The 19,159-nt window shown below is 34.8% G+C and overlaps 1 protein-coding gene and 1 long non-coding RNA gene across 3 annotated transcripts in view; both read right to left on the reverse strand.

Annotated features, from left to right (window-relative positions):
- NALF1 (NALCN channel auxiliary factor 1) overlaps positions 1–19,159 on the reverse strand; it is a 444,524-nt gene that overhangs the window by 130,335 nt on the left and 295,030 nt on the right. The gene's annotated exons all lie outside the window — the stretch shown is intronic.
- Positions 1–19,159, reverse strand: part of LOC146768742 (uncharacterized) — a 190,657-nt gene that overhangs the window by 66,211 nt on the left and 105,287 nt on the right. The window contains exon 1 of one of the 2 annotated variants that reach the window (XR_014949405.1): positions 2,040–19,159. This exon is cut by the window's right edge and continues 105,287 nt beyond it. This is a non-coding gene — a long non-coding RNA (uncharacterized LOC146768742). The other variant, XR_014949404.1, reaches the window with a different exon arrangement.

Consider the following 19,159-nt stretch of genomic DNA (forward strand, 5'->3'; position numbering starts at 1 on the left):
ACTGCATTTCACGCATCATGGCAGTATCCCGTGTTCAGAATTGAGGATATAATGTTTTCTTGAAGAGATATTTTGTTTTCATAAACTTCAGTAAACACTAACTGCATAAATCCCTCGTAAGCAAGTATAAAATAAGCTTATCTTCCAGCTCATAGGAGAAGAGCTTAATATCCAGTTCTTTTAGATAAGAAATTTTGGAACTGCATGGGGTAAACATTTCAAAAGCAATTAAAAAAAGTAATCCTTGATTTTTGATAAAGAACTTGAACATCCAGTGACCTCTGAGCATATCAAAATATTTTTTTAATTGAAGAGTATTATATTGTGTATCTACATGCAACTTATCAGAAAAACAAGTAAAAGGTTATTAAACAGTGAGAGTGGGCATTTGCTTTACACTTGTGTTAAAGACTTCTTTATTTACATGGCCATTTTCATCAGCTGCAGTGTAAGCAACATAACTTTCTTTTGCAAACAAAAAATAACCCTGAAAATACATAGACAGGAATTGAAAGCTCAATATAAAATCAACACCTGGATTCATATACCATTCCCATGGTAGCAGATCCTAATTTCTCAATAAAACATGATATAGCTAAGAAAACAATTACTTGTTTTATTTTACTGGGACTCCATAAATTCAAAACACAATATCTGAAAAGAAGGCAAAGCAATATCAGAGCTTTAGACAAGGATGAATACAAAATTTGTCGTATAGTCCTTAATTGTACCACAAATAATAAGAAGGAGACAAATACAGGGAGAGAAAAAAAATTCCTTTTTTTCACTTGTTTGCACTCTATTTGAGATCATCCAGTGGGTGGAAGATTACTTTGTAAGCTCCTATATGAACTGACAGAGAAGAACTGCTGTGCAGCAAAGAAAGATAACATGATGCAGAAACTTAAAGTGTAATTGGTAGAGATAGAATTAGTTGATTTTGCTTGAGTAAAATAGAAAAATGAAATAGAAGTATCTCCAGCTTTTTAGGGCACACATTATTTAAAAAGCACAAAGTACCTGAATAAAAAAATATCTAACCAGCTAACTGGTTACAATTTATTTACTGCAAACAAAACAATTTTTCATTATTATTCATTTGTTTAGTATCTTTTACAATCCACTAGTTGCTTTTTTCTTTTTTTCATTTGCTTCTTAAATTAGTGTGGCTCTTAATATGCATTAACCAATTCAAAGCAAAAAAGGATTCCAAACCAACCTCAAAATTACCATCACCACCACAAAAACAGTAAGAAAAGCTAAAGCCCTCTCATTCTTTAGTAACTCTGTCTTGAAGACAAATTATACAGATTTGAATGCATGTTTTTATCACGTTTGGGTGTTTCTGCATGGGATACTGTCGGAACTCAAAATGTCCCACAGACATTTTTGGAAGTTCCGGACCCAAGTCAAAAGCATTTAAAATCCTAGCAGGCAGCTAAAAACAACTGTGATTTTAAGTTTAAACCATAAAATAATTTACCAACCTCCCATGAAAAACAAAAGACCACAAAAGTTTAGATATTACAATAAAAGTAGTCACAAAATAAAAAAAAGAATGTTTAAATTCTATACAAAAAGGTTTTAAGTCCTATACAGGGAGGGTTTAATTTTTACATAGAAATCAAAAGTTTTAAGATAGAAAAATCTAAGCCTGTCCTGTCCTCCCTCTTTCTTCTTCCTTACCTACATGTTCTTAATAATGTTAGCACTCACAGATTAATTTAGAGCAAAAAAAGCACCATTTAATATAGAAAATAAATATTAAAAAAAACTATACACATGTAACACATAATATACCATATAAAAATAACAACAACCCAAAAAACAAAAATAAAGAAGAAGATGGGAGACAAAAAATATCAAAAATATATATACCTCTACCTGAGCTATAAACAAACCACAACAACCCAAAACCACAATCTTTTAAATAACTTACAATAAACAGCCATAAAATCAAACAAAAAAACTACTAAACCTTTCTTTAAAAACATAAGTTGAAAAAAAAAAAATTTCACCGCACAAAGCTTCCCCACAACCTAAAATAGTCTTCAACAGGATACTGTAACAGGATGTGTTGCCTGTAAGTTTGGACAGTGGTGGGACTAGAGGGATGGTCTCTGTGAGAAGAAACCAGGGCCTGCCCTGTGCTAAGTACAGGAGCTCCAGCTGGCTCTGATGGACTCATCACAGGGCACAGCTGAGCCCTTCAGCCAGGTGTGTGATGACTCTGGGAAATACAGCTAAGAAAGAGGATCACACTGAAGTGGAGGGGGGGGGGGATAGGTCGGTAGATGGAATATTAGGGTCAGGTGAGCAGGATGTGCTTCACAGCAAAGCTGGTAAAACTGGAGGGCCCACATGCTGGAATGGGTATGTTGCTGAAGGGAGTGTGATGTGTGGAGCAATGGAAATGAGTATGAAGAAAAGCGAATGGGGAGAAAAGTACAAGAAGTAGAAGTGGTAGGAGGAGAAATGCCACCAGCTTCTTGTGCTTCACTGTGCAGCCTGCAGTAGTAAAAATGTACATAGAGATTAGGAAATGGGGAGGAGAGTTGTTTTCTATAATTGCTTAAATGCTTGGCTTAGTTTCTGAATATTTCAATCAGTATTTAATTTTTTATTTAATTAGCAATAAATTCCCAAAGTTGAGTCTGTTTGGCCCGTGACAGTAACTAGTGAGTGACTTCCTATTATTATTTTTATCCCTGAGTTTTTCCACTACTGATCTTTTTGGTTTTTTCTCCATCTTGTAGTAGGCAGGAGTGAACAACTGGTTGGGTGTTTGGCTGTCGATCAGGGCCAAACCAATGCACAAGAAAGCCACAGAGGGCTTACTTTTAGGCTTTTGAGGATTACTCAATTGTGCAATAATTTCTGACCATTCCAAGTGAACACAAAAAAAAAAATCTCTAGATATGAGACTTTAAGAGGATGGGGACTTCAAATACTATATCATTATAGATGTTGGAAGATGGAAAACACGTTAAATATCAGGTTTGTCACTACAAGCATAATGTAGATAATTAAGCTTGATCAGTTGTGAGATAAATGAAAAAAATCACAAAGCAGTCATCTAAATCCTCAAAAAGTATTGCTGCTGGAGAAAGGTAGATACTGAATTGAGACTGAAATTGCACACAGACGCAGAAATTTCTTCCAGTGGACAAATAACAAAATATGAGTTAGCAAGAAATCAAGTAAAGGGAACAGGAAACCTGCATGGATGAGAAGGGAGCTTTTATCAAATATCAAAGAGTATAAAGATATTTTATGGGATGTGGAAGAAGGGACAGGTCACGTGGGAGGACTATAGGAACATTTTCAGGAATGCAAGAGGAAGGCCAAAGGCCACTTGGAAATGAGTCTGCCAAGGACAACTAGAAGGGTTTCTATAAGAACATCAGCAGCAAAAGGAAGATTGGGGGAAATGTGAGGCTGGTGCTGAATAAAATGGATTATGGAAGACACAAAGAAGGTGGAAATACGGAATGTCTTCATTGTCTTAGACTGGAAGCCCTCAGGAATCCTAAACCTTGGATTTAAGAGAGCAAGGCTCGAGAAAGAGAGACTTCCCTTTGGTCAGAGAGGATTGGGTCATAGATCAGCTAGGCAGACTTAACACCCATAAATCCATGGGCCCTGATGGGATGTACCCATGGGTGCTGAGGGAGCAGCAGATGTTGCTAAGTTGCTATCCATTATCTTTGAAAAACCATGGAGAACAGGAGACATGTCCAGTTAGAGGAAAAAAGCCAGTGTTGCTCCATACTCAAAGGACAAGAAAGAGGACCTGGGAAACTACTGTTGAGTCAGCCTCAACTCCTTCACTGGAAAAGTAATAGAACAGATCCTTTTGTAGATCCAGAAGGTTCATTAGCAATAAAAGCAACTGTAGAATATAAAAAGAGAAATGGAGAAATGAACCAATTTCCCCTTGACCGACAAAAGTAGTTACAGTACTGAGAGCAGGAGGAAATATTAAGAATAGAGATAGGATGAACCATCAGTAGATCATCAATATTAAAAGCTGGAATGGAGAAGAAAAGAAATTGATCATCCCAGCTGCATCTAAGACTGTATTTCATACATTTGTACTTGGTGTTCATGTGATCACATATGCCTGAAGGAAAAGTTATGCCTTCAATGTTTTTCACGTGATTACGGAAATAAGTTCCTGCAGTACTGGGTGGTACTTGGAGAAATTACAGAGCTTAAAGGGGAAAAAAAATCTGACAAAAAACCTGCCCTCTTCTTTGTAGGTGAGACAGTAACATAACATCAAAATATTTTGTGGTCTTTTTCATTATTTTATTGGAGAAGTCCCATAACACTAATGTTTCATGCAGAGGGCTTAATATGTATTTCATATATCTAAATCTTTTTTACACATAGAGGGGGAGGGGGGAGAAAAGCATAAACACATGCTAGGCGTAAGTATTTTACCCCCTTTCCAGTCTCCACAGAAGAAAAGATGACATGAAAAAAGTAATTTTTTTTTATAATTAAGCTAAAAATCAGGAGATTATTTAAGCATACTGGGGAAGAAGATTCTCCTCCATAGCTGCAAAATATGACTTCTTGAGCAGTTTTTAAAGAGACTTTGCATTCAGTCCAACTAGTAGAGTAACAAGATATTAGAACAAAAAATGACAGATGAAACCAACTTCAACAAAAGTACATGGTTATTCAGCAGGATTAGTGCAAGGCATGAGATGCAGTAAGAGCACTACATTGTCTTCCATTAGGAATAAAAACATTAGGTAGCTATTTTCTGGAAGGTTTTAAGGAAAAATGGATCCTAAGGAGAGAACTGAGCAAAAAAAGTTCTTTGTGTTTTATGTTCAAAAAAGAAGACCAAAACCATGTTTTATTCTACTGGTGAATTTCAACCTAATTCTTTTTCTGATTAACAAAGGATTTTGCTGTTTAACAAGAAATTGAAAATTTGATCTGTTACCAAGATAAATGGCAAAAATAATAAATATATTTTCTAATCAAATATTTAGTTTCCTTTTTTTGTTTGAGAAATTTCTTATGTCTCATAAGCCATAAGAAATGTAGATTACATTATTGTCTTAGAGCAGGAGCTAAGTGATCAACTACTTTCAACACACGGACAAAATTAAGGTATTGTTGACTACATGACAATACAGTCGATTCTCTCACACCTGCCTAGCCCAGCTTCCTCCCTCCCTTTCAAAGAAAGAAATCAGATTATGAATGGTTAAGCAAAGCACATATTTTTTCGCCTGAGATAAAGGAAATAGCTTTTTGTTTTTGGCGTAGCAGAAAATTTCATTTGTTCCTTTTCCCCCAGCACTATGCTACACTCATGACAAAAAGGAAGGAAACACCTAAAAAGCAAACGATGAGAGTAGAAGTAGCAAAATTCTGATAAAAGTCTTAGGCTCTCAGATGTAGGACAAGATTTGAGAAAATGCTTCACACTCATACTGAAAACCTCTAGTCCACTACTTCTGGTTCCAAAAACAGCAGATAATCTTCCAAGGTAACTAGACTTTATATTTTCGTAATGGGTGGAATTATACCTCAAGCTGTGAAGCAGTGATACACTTGTACTTGATAAGTTTGATATGACACATAAAGATAAAAATAATTACAAAGATTTTGTATTCCAGTATGCAATCATACACGTGAAAGCAAATAAATCCAGACATTGCCATTCCAGGTAAGAGTTTTCATCAGAAATGTCCAAAATTGAAAAAACGGTAGACTGTCTTAGTAGTGTGCACATTAAATGACAAAAAGTTGTGGTTCCACCATAAATATTGAATACAAGATATTTCAAAATAATGGATGTGATTAAAGTCACCTAAATTAATTGTTAATTAAAATTGCTTGCTGCTAAACTTATAAAATCTTATTGAAATCAGGAATTCTGTCACATTTTATGATGTGTGTTGCCTGGCTCATGCTGAACTGCCACATTATCTGTGCACGCATCACAAAATCCCTTCTAAATGGGCATACAAATAATAAAGGTTTTTGCATACAAAATAATTAAACCAATAGAACAGACAAATAGGTCCACAACTGATTGCAAATTTCCTTCTGATTACCTCAAGAATTTTGATGATCTTCAGACAGCTTTTGTAACTTGAAATAAACCTTGTAATACACAAATGTTGGGCATATAAATGTTGTAATCAAGAGAGAGCTGTCATAGAATTTAATTCTTTGTAATGCATCAGAATCCCTAGTCAGCACCACTGTTTCCACCGAGATTTTTGGATGTATTAGGGAAACAAGATTGTCTGGAAAAAAAGAGAACCCAAACAAATGCGAAATAACTAAAACATTGTCCTTGAACTCTGAGGAAAGAGACCAAGATGATGGAATACTACATAATTTATAGAAAGATATGCTACTATTGTTGGTGTTATTCAGATCTCCCTTTAATACACAGGATCAAATTGAAGAACTAGCTTGGCTTTCAGCTTTGTTAAACACTCAGGAATAACTCCTGGCAGAGAAATTGCAAAAAGATAAGATAACTTTTGATTTAAAAATGAATTAAAATTGGACAAAGTATTGCTGTTTGCTTTAATTTGCAGCATGGTGGCCACCTTAAAATTTATCCTTTCTGATTACTTAGCTATTCAAAAGAAGTTTGAAAAACATAGCCATAATAGTATAGTTTCTTAACTATTTTTAAATATTGGCCTCTCAAAATATTTTTTCTCAAGATAGAGAGGAGATGTGGTCCATCAGCAAGAAAAGTATATTAAAAATAAACATCCATGTACCAAAAGAGGATTGAAAAGAATGAGGAGGAAAAAAAAGACATATTTATTTTTACCACAATTTTTTTTGTTTTTTAATAGAGCAGAGGTTTACCCCAAGCTGAAGAATAAAGAAAAAAGGCTGACAACACCCGGCTAAACCCTCTTCCAATAATACTTGAAATAGAAGCTTTTCAGGTCCTTTCTTTGGCCTTTGGAGTGGACTTAGGCAAGTACATACAACTGAGACTTATGTTGTCTGGCACTTTGGTTTCTTGAACTGGAAAACAACTTTTTTTCCAGGTAACAAAATAAGTATCATTATCTAATTTTTTCCCATTGATTAGTGCAAATATTGTCAAGCTCTGATGGTCGAGTTCAAGTTTTAAATGGAGACATCATCTTTCAGTGCTTGTGCTTGAGACTGGGAACTCTCATCATATTGATGAGAGTTTTCTATATTTTAATATTGAAAAGAGGTAGATTAAGGTAAGCTGTCTCTTTTCCATTAGAAAATGTTAGATTTCTAATTTATACACTCATTTAATTGACTAAGGTTGGATGGACTAGGCCTGGGTCATAACATGCCTTATATTTGTGTCAATATATGTATGTTTTGTGTACACTTGGAAAAAAAAAAGAAATTTCCAGTGATTTTACTAAGAAACACTAGCTTTCAGCAGTCAGGGATTTGGAAATCAGGCCTTGGCCCTCCTATTATGAATAAATGATGAGGAATTCAATAACTTCAAAGGTAGTTCGAAGTAATGTTACTTTTATTACTGCTGTACAGAGCTACATCATTTGCAGTCATAGATTTTACAGCTCAACAAATGTTTTTCATTTTGAATTTACCATTAAGCTAAGAAACTACATGCAGCAGAGAGTAACACTAGGCAGGACTTAGACAGAAAAATGTCTGAGTACTTTTAAATACTTAGAGTATTTTTAGCACTTGAAAATTAAAGGAGACAATGAAAAATTTTACTCATCCAGTGTACAGGCTTACTATGGTCTCCAGCATCAACATTAACAAGAGAAGAAAATCAGAAAGATTACACCTCACACTTTATGGAGAGAGAACAATTTCCACTTGGCTGGTTAAAAGAGAACCCAAAAATGCTGGGATAAACTATAGCAATTCACCTAACAAGGCCATTTGACTTTGAAATCCTCACTCATAGAGTACAACCCATAAAATTCAGTCCTACCATGGCCAGCCATTATTCTGCAATGAGCATCCATAACTGAGAACTTAGCTGGTGACTGGAAAAATAAAATAGAAAAACCCCCAAAATGATTTTCTTTCTTTTTTTGAAAAAAAAGTTTAGAATGCATTTGACAGAAAGCTCTGCCTCGATGGCAAAATCTGTGCTGTGTGATGTTCCAGAGTATGGGAAAATTCATAGCTTTGTCAGCCTAGTATATTTAGTGACATTATATAGATGCTCTCTTTTCATTATAGAGTATACAACAGTGAAACAATGAACTTGAGATACATAATAGCTAGTAGGTTATGTTGTTTAGAAATGAGAGACTCAGGACACATAACTCAAAGGTGATTGCACACTAATATAGCTATTGCACTCTTTCTTCTCCATAAACTCAGAAGGTTTGAAAAGGTTTGGTAATAAGAAGGTAGAAAATATTGCATGTGCTGCATGTGGCTTATGTGGTTTTGTTCAAGAAGGAATATTAACAAAGAAACAAAAATCACAAGCTTGAAATAAAGATAAATGCTTCTCAGTGATGAAGACAGGATGGTATAAGGTATTCAGAGAAAAAAATTAGAGAAAAAATTATTTTCAAGCAGTTTTGAGATATGCACTAGAGATAGGTTGCAAGACTGCATTCTTCAGGCAGCTTATGGAAGCTCTGCAGGCTCCATCCTTGCAGGTTTTCGGGACAGCTGAGCAGAGACCTGAACAGTGTGGTCTGATCTCATATACATACACATCTATGTAGGGATGCACTAGAAACCTCCTGGCATCCCTAAAAGCCTCAATGGCCATACAGCACAGTCTGCTTACAGTTTGTTTTGTCACTCTTCCTAACCTTTGAAATGAGGGTCATTACTATTCTTGTCATGAAATATCCTACTGTGTAGGCTATAATAATGAAAGTGCTGTAGAAGTTAAAAGGACTGCTCAGGGAATATTAAATGTAAATAAAACACATGCTGACTTTTTTCTTAATAGAAAAGTATGTACTTCTTTTTTTTTTCAACTTCTTATGGATATTTGTACAATGCATCTTTGTGGAACATGAATTTGAAAATCTTGCATTCACATGTGTGAATGGGAAAATAATTGTTCTTCTAAACAAAGAATATTTAATCCTGTTCTTGTTGCTGTTTTTTAATCACTAATAGGTTTCCAATAGGTGAGAAAGAATAGCATAAGGCTTGTCTTCCAAGGACTAATTGCTCCCATTACACAACTCAAACCTCTCTAGGTGCTTAAAGATATATCAATGAAAATATCTTTTCCAGGGAAATCTTATTTGCTTGCAGATATTTCAGGAACACAAAGAGTTTCTAAATTTTTCGGATTAATTACTCATTGGATTATTAAAACATCATGCTTAAATATTATTTATTATTACTATTATTATTATCACCATCACCAACAATATCATTACTATTTCCATTGCTCATATGCCCCAGCTTCCACTGCTGAGTGTCAGGTCCAAATATTTTGTGATTAGCTGATTAATGAGATAATTAAATTTGGTTTCCTGAACAAAAATCTTTATATTCCCTAAAAATAGTTACTTTCATCAAGTCATGCTAGAAGCACTGAAACTGCTGATAATATACTGTCAAAGACAAAGAAAAAGGATGATTTGCTTCAAGATCCTTCATTACAGACTAGTACAAGATATTAACTACTCTTCTGTATGATGGATTCTGGAAGGAAAATATAATTTTAGGGAATATGGAAAACCAGGCAGTTTCAAGGTGATTGCCAGAGAATGCTAGCAGTTTATCCAGTTTTAAAAGTCACAAGAAAACAACAAGAAAACACTTCTGCACAAACAACACCCCCCACAGAACCCCTCATTTTCTTAGAAGTTTGACTGTAATACTTTATACTCTTTTTTTCTTCAATTACATACTGTCATATTAGCATGTCTGGGTTAGGAAAAAAAAATATTAGATTGGTTGGAAGTATTTCAATAACCTTCCAGTATTGATTAGAGAGGATACAGAGTTTAATATAGATTTATTAAGGTCAAAATGTCATCATTTTTTTTTTTTTTTTTTTTTTCAGGGAAAAGAGAAGAATGTAGATGAAGAGCATAGCAATTTTTTTGTGAAAGACATGGGTAACTCATGCTAGGAAAAGCAGAGAGTCTTTATTCTTCATCTATTTTAATTCTTAAATTGGCTAGATCTTTTATATGAAACTTCTTTATATGTTAACTTCTTTGCTGAAGTTAACAATTTAGCTATCTCCAGCCAGGTAATCAAATGCTTGCTCAGGTCATTCCCTGCACCCACTCAGCACAATTTGTCCTCTCTTCTCATTGAGCTGATTTCCAACTCTTTTTCTCTTAAGAGGACTCTTCAGGGTGCACGTCTCCATAGATCTGTGTGCTGCATGCCAGAAACAGGAATCAGACCAGACCTGTCTGTCTGTCCATTTGTCTGTTTCTGGTACCAGCAACTGCAGAGGCCAATGAACCTGCGTGATGAGCTGGGCTGTTTGCAGCAGCATGTGATTGCTGATGGAAATGAAGCTGGACTAGCTGGCAAGTAGGATAAAAGGTTTGGGAACCACATAGTGGAATAATCATGAGTCTGGACTTACCTTGAAGATACAAAAGGACCTGCAAGTGGGCTAATGGAGAGGGCAGGAGGTCACCTAATGGGAAGGCAATGGGAATAAGAGGTCATCTACAAGTAAGCATATAGGTCAGCTCCAGCTCCTGGCAAGACTCTCTAGTAAATGTGAGTCCATGTGTGTGAGGAGAAGAGAGGATTTAGGTACAGACTGGGAGACTGTAGTGATCTGTAAGTGTGTGCCCTTGTATGTGCACCTTTCTCTGTGTGTGCACACCTGAGTTAGCAGCAACAGCAGAGGGGCTTTGGGCTTCAGTGGTTGACATGTCCAGATGCTGGAAACTTGGGAGACCCAGGGGTCAGATACTGGTCACAGCAACAAAAGACTAAGTCAGTTTTCTGATTGTGGTAAGGTCTGAGAGTGTTTTGGAGTCAGAAGCAGAAAAAGGAGGTGAATGGACACTTCCATCCTTCATTAATAAAGTACCTTTTCTTCTCCTGGCTGTGTGAGAATGGCTGAGTCTTGCCTACTTCAATCCACCTCAGAGAAGATTGTGAGATTGCATCAAAGTAGGGTGAGAGTGATAAAGGTAGAATTCTTCTTTATCCCCACATTGGCTATTTCATGTAATGAGAATTGCAATTTTATTTTCTTAGTTGAAAAGATATAATTAATATTTATATTTTAAAAGCACCTGCAGGCCCTGCTCTAGGATTAGAGACTGGTTGTGAAAGGCATTGCCTTTGGAGAGACATAGATTTACTTCCTGCCTAAAGAAACTGTGGTTAATGGACAGGCTGACAGCTGTAGAAAGCTATTACTGGAACCAAAACTACTTAACTCATTTTCAATCAGTTTTTGCTTTAAGCACACAGATGAAAGAAGCTTCTGTGCAATGTGTGCTTGAAGCCCAGAAAGCCAACCGTGCTCTGGGCTGCATCAAAAGCAGCATGGCCAGCAGGTTGAGTGAGATCATGCTGACTCTATTCCACCATGGTGAGACCCCACCTGAAGTACTGCACCCAGATGAGGACCAGCAACATGATTAGAGGGATGAAACACCCCTTCTACGAGGGAAAGCTGAGAGAATTTGGTTTATTCATCCTGGAACAAAAGAAGGCTTTGGGACCACCTAGTTGCAGCCTTCATATGCAGTATGTGAAGGGAGCCTGCATGAAAGAAGTAGGGAGATGTTTTAGAAGATCATGTAGTGGCAGGAGAAGTGGAATGGTTTGAAACTAAAAGAAGTTTTAGATTTGGTTTAGGTTAGCTGTTAAGAGGAAGTTCTTTGCTGTGAGAGTGGTGGAACAGGTTGCCCAAAGTTGTGGATGCCCTGTCTCTGGTAGTGCTCAAGGTTGGATGGAGCCTGAGAAACCTGCTCTAGTGAAATGTTTTTATATTTATATCTAATGGGTTTGTTTCTTTATTAGTTATGCTATGCAAGGATGTGAAAAAGGAGGATCTGATTATGATTCATATTATACTAGTTAATCTTCACTTAAGGATCTTTAATGTCTATTTCATAATATGGTTCATGATTTACAATGTGATAAATATATACTGTTTTACAAAGTCAGTCAACATATATGATGATGGAAGATTTTTTGCCATTATATTTTTCACATTTGCACACTCATGTGCTACCATTTACTGTGAAAATAATACTTTTAATGAAATACTATAGTCATTTTATCTTTGCTAGTTAGAGATGTTAGGAAAACACCAAAGGAGCAGGGGAGCAAAAAGACTTAATAGCAAACAGTGTGAGCCAACTCTGTGATGCACAACTAAGTGGGAGCCTATGTTGAATCTGAGAAGTTCTATGAATTGAAGGCCACAGGATCAGCAAAATGACATATACTTATGCAGGTGAGCTGGCAGAGCTTGCATTATGTGAAAACACCTTCCTGAGATAGCTAAGAAATACCATTAACAATCCCACAGCTGCAGGGTTGTGAAAAGATGAAGCACAATAAGCACTGATGGGAAACCTCAGGAAAAATCATTCTACAGTGAGAAGTTAGATGACCCATTTAGTTGACAGTGTTTTAGCCAGCTCTCTTAAATAAATGGAACAGAAACAACAATAATTTATCATTGTTCTACCTCTGTGTTCTATGAACCTGAATGTGTTAGAGCTCTCTGACTCTTTTCTGCACTACATTAGGGCATGAAACTTGATTATTCATGCATGAAATGACTAATTTTTGTTTTAACTTATGGAATATCCATTGCTGTATCAATGCTGTGATTAAAACAGCTCTTCACTGCGTAATTAACACCTAAATGTATACAGGTATGACTATATCAAAGAGAGCTAAGTGGCAATGATGCCATTTACACCAGTGTTTAAACTGTATAAGAATTCTCCTGTTCATGCAAATCAAAAAATTCTGTGAAGATTCATTGTTTTTAATGAAAAAAAAAATTGGAATATGTTTGTTAGAACCATAGTAAAGATTTCTTATGCACTAACAACAAACCCTTTTTCACGCTCAACTAATGACAGAAGATCCAGGCGCAAGTCTTTCCTCTCAATCTCTCTGAGGAGGGACCTGAAGAAGAAATTCTGTATCCCATTTAAGTCTCCTGCATTGTTCTTTCATACTTTGATTATTGCCATCACGCAGAATAAGATTTTTTTTTTAATAAATATGGAAGTTCTATGAGTGTGAAAATGAATCTTTATTCAGTTGCAAATCAATTGAGTATTGAGATTTGCTAGAATTTATAGGTACCCTGCTACAGTTTTCTTTCCAAAAAAAAGTGGTTTTTTTCCTCAAAACCATGTCCATCAACACCACAGCAACCATTTATCTTTACCTTGAAAATACATTGAAGAAATATGAAGAAACAGATTCACACATAATGTACGTTTAGTTTTTAAAGAGGAAAACAATTATAATCTGTTGTGGTACAGAAGAGCAAGAACATTTATAATATAGTTACATCAGTAATAAAAATATGTACACACTCTCTAATAGCTCAGTATTTTTGTGGTACAAACCAGATGCGACTAGACCATATTCTCTCAAAGCTACTCCTTCCTTCCTTGAGATATGTAATGCTAATTTGTTCTTGGTAATAAAAGAATTGCCCAGTTACCGAGCAAAATAAATAAAGAGAATAAACTAGGGGAAGGCTATTTGCTATTAATTTTCTACTATTAAGAGTGTATCTCTAAGAAATATAAACATGAATTTACCTAATATTGTTCTGAATAATTAATTTTTTTCCTGAAGGGGCTTTGTAATGTAGGTCTAAGACTCAACACAGATTTCGGGGGTTGGCCGGGGGGAAGTCTCATCCACATATCTGATCCATACCTTTTTGGTGCTGTTTTTTTCGCAAACACAACTACATTCATTAAATCCTCATAATATTGTGCAATAAGATTTAGTACAGAATTAACTTGCTTTTGATTTCAGTGAAGGAACAATTCATTAAAAACTGGTACTGTGGAAAACAGGGAGTTAATTGGTCATTTTTTTTATAAGGATAGAATGACAATTAAGTAAGAACAAAAAAGATTTGATTAATACTTGTCCTTTATTAAAAAAAAAATTAAAAATTAATTTGCTTCCTATTTTCCTTCTCTTACCTCTTCCCTCTTTTATATAAATGTAATTTTTTTTGTTACAACTATATGACTAGGCTGAAAAAGATTTTATTTTGAGTTTTTATCTGAATTATTTCAGGTATTTAGCTTACTGTAGAGTTTCACTAATGGTTGATACAAGCAGAGAAGACATTAGCTTGTTACATGGATGGAGGAATGAGTGTCCAGCTGTTCTTAAAATGACTTTTACATCAGAGAAAACACACGGTTGAATGACATCCTTTGGTACCACATCTGAGAAAGGATGCAAAGAAAATGAGATACATTCCAACCTTGGTTTCCCAGTGCACATTTCAAAGCATGTTGTTATACTGACACAGATGGGATTATTTCACTCATGAGGTAGTTGAAACTTGATTTTGTTCATACAACCAACCAACATTTGCAGTTAAAAGTGGATTTGCAGTTAAAAGTGGATTGGATAGGTGAGCAGAAAAAATTATCTCATTTAATATCTTTTCTTGGAACAAAACCTCAGACGATTCACTTGTTCCATGCAGTGACTGGGAAAGACTAAAGATGATATATACAGTGCCATGAGTCCAAGGAAGGACTATGACAATAAATACTTTTTGTTTTTGCATAATACCTACAAAATTGAGCACTTGTTGACAAGCTCTCATAGTTCATTCTTGCAGTGATCAAAGTGACAGTGTTTTAAAGATATTATCCTGAATATTTTCACTTGGAATGTACAATAAAAGATATGCCAACTAACTCTATAGGAATATTTTTAAGCAAATCTCAGATGGATTTTTGAGTGAGACTGTGTAACTGAAAAGTTTTGAAATGTCAGTGCTGTAAGAGAAAAATGTTTTTATTATTTAAATCCTTTTTTTTAACTAAAAAAAAATCCCTAGAACAAGTTTAACTATTCAATGTTTAACAGAACAATAAATGGGATAGCTATGAGAATTTTGCGTGAATTTTGGTAGAGATTATAAAGTGGTTCCATTGTGGGACATCTTAACATTATGTAGATATCAGTCTGTAATTTTTCTAGGGATGTGTCATATTTCTCTGTCTCTTGATAGCTTCCCTTCAAGAAGGGGTTGCTAAAATGCAAGGAAGTATTAGTATAATAAAGAAGATGCTTTGAAAAAAATCAGAATAACAGATATGATAAAGGAATTACAAAATACATTTAATCTATGAAGCTAGCCAAGCAAAAGGGAGGACTTTGGATACTAAAATATTTTTAAGTGTAAAGAAATATAACAAGAATGAGACAACACATTATTCAACAAGCATATTTTTGTTTCCTTAGTGGAAAATTCCTGAGTTATCTACTGTAAAAAGTGCTTTCTTTCTTGGACCTATACTTACTTTTTTGTTTCCATTACAAGACATCTCTGAATGACTCAAGGAAAATGACAGTCCTACAAAATTGGATCACTAGAAAAGTTTGTAATTAATTTACAATGAAGCCAGAAGCTCATATTATGAGAAAGTAGGAAGATTAAGTCCTAGGTTTAAAGCAGTTCTGAGATTTTCCTGAAAAACTGTGAAAGACAGCCTGCTGAGATCTGAAGACTTGGTGTAATAAGGAGCAAATGGTGCAGAATAATTTTTTTTAAATGCTTGGCTTGTTGAGACATTTTACTAATTTTGTTTGGAACAATGCTCTCACACTCCCAAAGTCCCGAATCAGTTCAGAAAAATCTGATTGGACTACCTTCACTGAATGCCTCAGATTTGTTGACTGTTCATTAATGAGGAACACCAGGTACTTTAGGGGCCTATAGTAGGACTGGCCATAGACATCTTACTGTTTAAAAGAAAGCAGTAGGAATCCTTTCCATAACGTTAATGTAAAGTTCTAAGTGGCATCTGGGTTGATAAATGGTGTCCTAGCTACAGAGAAGGGGGCAGAGATTAACACGGTGTGGGTGTGACCAAATTGCTTAATCTGTACCATCCACATCATTGCTGTTGTTTGTCCATGTTTGGGCTGGGAGGAAGCTGCAGGACCCCTCTTTGCTTTACTGCCTTTGTTTCCCAACTACTATGTGATGTGGGGCATGGGAATCATTGCCACTTTGTCTGGAGACCAGTTTCTACTCAAGTCAGTTGGGAGCAGCAGAACTCAATGATTTTTTGGATGCAGTTTTGAAAAGAAACATCATCAAAAGATTTTTCCACTTGGAAAGCAGAAAATCTTTCCATCTGGAAAGCAGAAAATGGGTACAATGTTTCTGTCCAGTTCAAGCAAGGCTGGAGATATCAAATAATCTCATAAGAGAATTATTAATTTCAATTTAAAATAATTTCTGAATATGTAATCCAAGTTCAGGTAGCCCATAATCTGTTTGAATACTAGATAAGAAAATATAAAAAATTTTTTCTTGCCCTTGTTTTTCACATATTCATAGCTTCAAGATCTCAAAGAGAATCAGTCACTAACATTAGCTGTAGCAGACTCAATGAAATCAAAGGAGGAAAAGAAAATTTAAGTCTAGACAGATAAGAGCAGGCTGATTATGCTAAACTATTTTATAGTGCAGGTAAAGGCAGGAATACAAAGGTTGTGGAAAACACACTGAAAAGCTAATTTATTTGGGAAAATGTTTAAAATTATGCAGTCATTACAAAATGAGGCTGCAGTCATAGCTGCTTTTATAAAATGAAAGAAAATACTCCTATAAGAGAAGGCACTAACACATTTGTAATACCTTAAAAATCCATGTCACTATTTGTTGTTCATATTATATATGAAATAACTTTATACATACATCCTTAAGCTAATGCTGCATTTTCTAGAATGTGCTCACAGTAGTTTTCATCATAGGTTAGAATGAATATTGATGGACATTTAGTCAATTTGCTATAAATCAATGTAACAGGTTATTAAAAGGGTGTAACTTCTATAAAAACACTCCTAAAAGACTACAATGGGGGAAAATAGTATGTAGGAAAGATTATTTTATCACAGACATCTCCTCTTTAAAATGCCTATTTTGTTCCTCCCAATTTGCATAGCTAATATTGCATTAATTGAAAACTGAGATCGGGAGTTTATGATACTCTTGGACTTCTTTAAACCTGCATACAATCATATTTCTTTATTTGAGTAGACCTATTGACATGAATATACAGGATCATGGAGGAATACAGCACTGTCCTTGAAACTGTTGGTAAGACAAATAGTTTGCTCTTTATTTCTGAATATCAGAACACAAAATGGTTATAATTTGAAAGCTAATAACTGAATCTCTCTTTGCCAAGTGGTGGAAAAATTAAATTGAATGGGGAGTCAAAACAAGATCACAGACTTTTTTTTTTTTTCAAGTATTTTTTTCCTAAGGATTGAATCAACAGAAATATCCAAACATTTATAGTTTAATTACTTGCAGTTTAGGGGTAAATACACAGAGCTGTTTCAAAGTGATTTATCCCTCTCTTAAACTGCATACAATCCTCTGTTAAGTATGTTGATTTCCATTTTTATTTGCATGAAAGAAAAACAATTATTTTATATAATTACTGGCATGCTGTTGACAATTTGTCATTTGTTTCATCCAACATTGATAATTTCAAGGGCAATTGTTGTGATATTCTTACCATTCCTGTAAACAGTAAATGGTTATTTGTTTTCTTCTTTCTTTCCCTGCACTGTTTTCTTACTTTCCTTTTCCTTTTATTTGTGATGAATATTTCTGAATTCTGTGCAAGGTTCTGTGCATTTATTTACTTTCTTCTTCAACATCTTAGTAGTACTGCAGAAATATTACCCACTCCAAAGTAAAAGAAAAAAAAACAGAATCGGAAGGAAATAACTGACTGTAAAACAAGCAATATTCAAATTCAATTTAGCAGTGGCAATTGTAATTGGCTTGAATAGTTGAAACACTTCCAAGCTTTTATACATAAAAGTTCAGATGAAAATGAAAAATCTGCAATTCAAGCTACTGAATCATCTGCTATGGTGCAGTTTAGACTGCAAAAAAGAAGCATCCGCTCTTATTCCCTGAATTCACTTTAAATATTTGAATTAAAATATTTCCACAGCCTAAATGGTAAATAGTATGTTTTCCATGTGCTTGTATGTCCTTTTTCTTAAGGAGTCTCTACCACTAACTTGAACAATTCACAACTTTCATCTGAATTGGTAGCTCAGTTCTTGAGGAAATAATACTGTGCACACTGTACCATAATACACATTATTACTAAGAAAAGAAACACTTCAAAGGAGAGTTTAAATATCTCTTTTTTCTTGCCACAATGTTGTTTTTAGTATAAGCAATTAAATTTTCTCAAGGCTAGCTGTACTTTAGGTGATATTATTAACAACAGTTTCAGCATTTCAAATTTTTAATAAAATACATCTTCTGATACTGAAAAGTGTTGTATATCCTCCAGTGCTATTGTATTAAATGGGAGTAAAGAGTTTGAAGTACCTTATAGATGTTTGGAATATTTATTCCAGGCCTGCTACAAGTTAAAATTCATTCAGAATTTAATGTTGGAGTATACCAACACATGTTATTCTCTTCAAGTATGAACTTTATGATAAAAACAGTCAGGGCTATAATAAATAGTACCATGAAGATTTTCAAGCACTATACAGTACCATGAAACACAGTACAAAGCCAGGTATTTAAGAGAGAATCTATGAAAGCAGGTTAGACATGTCCTGATTTTCCCTTCTGTGTAAGTCATTACTCTGCAATTTCAAGTCTTTCCCTATAAAGTATTAGATATGGTTACTGCTGTATTAAAAATTACATGCATGTATCATTAAAAAGCACTATTTTTACACTACTGTATGATGTAAGAAAAGTGAAAAAAATCTATTGTTCTTTCTCTAGCACTCTAATTAACATGAGCTAAAAGAACTATTTGTCAAATGATGTAAAAATCAATTTGTTTCCTCAGCCTTTTCAAGTGTAAGTTTTAACTCCACCCACATGAAGATTGGCCAAGTCAAATTATTGAACTGCTAGTCTCTCTGTATATAAGCAATAAGTTTCCTGTAAACCAACCCTGAATTTCTGAACTGAATTTGAGCA

The sequence above is a fragment of the Lonchura striata genome, chromosome 1, assembly GCF_050655825.1.
Source record: "Lonchura striata isolate lonStrDom1 chromosome 1, ASM5065582v1, whole genome shotgun sequence".
Lineage (NCBI taxonomy): Eukaryota > Metazoa > Chordata > Aves > Passeriformes > Estrildidae > Lonchura > Lonchura striata.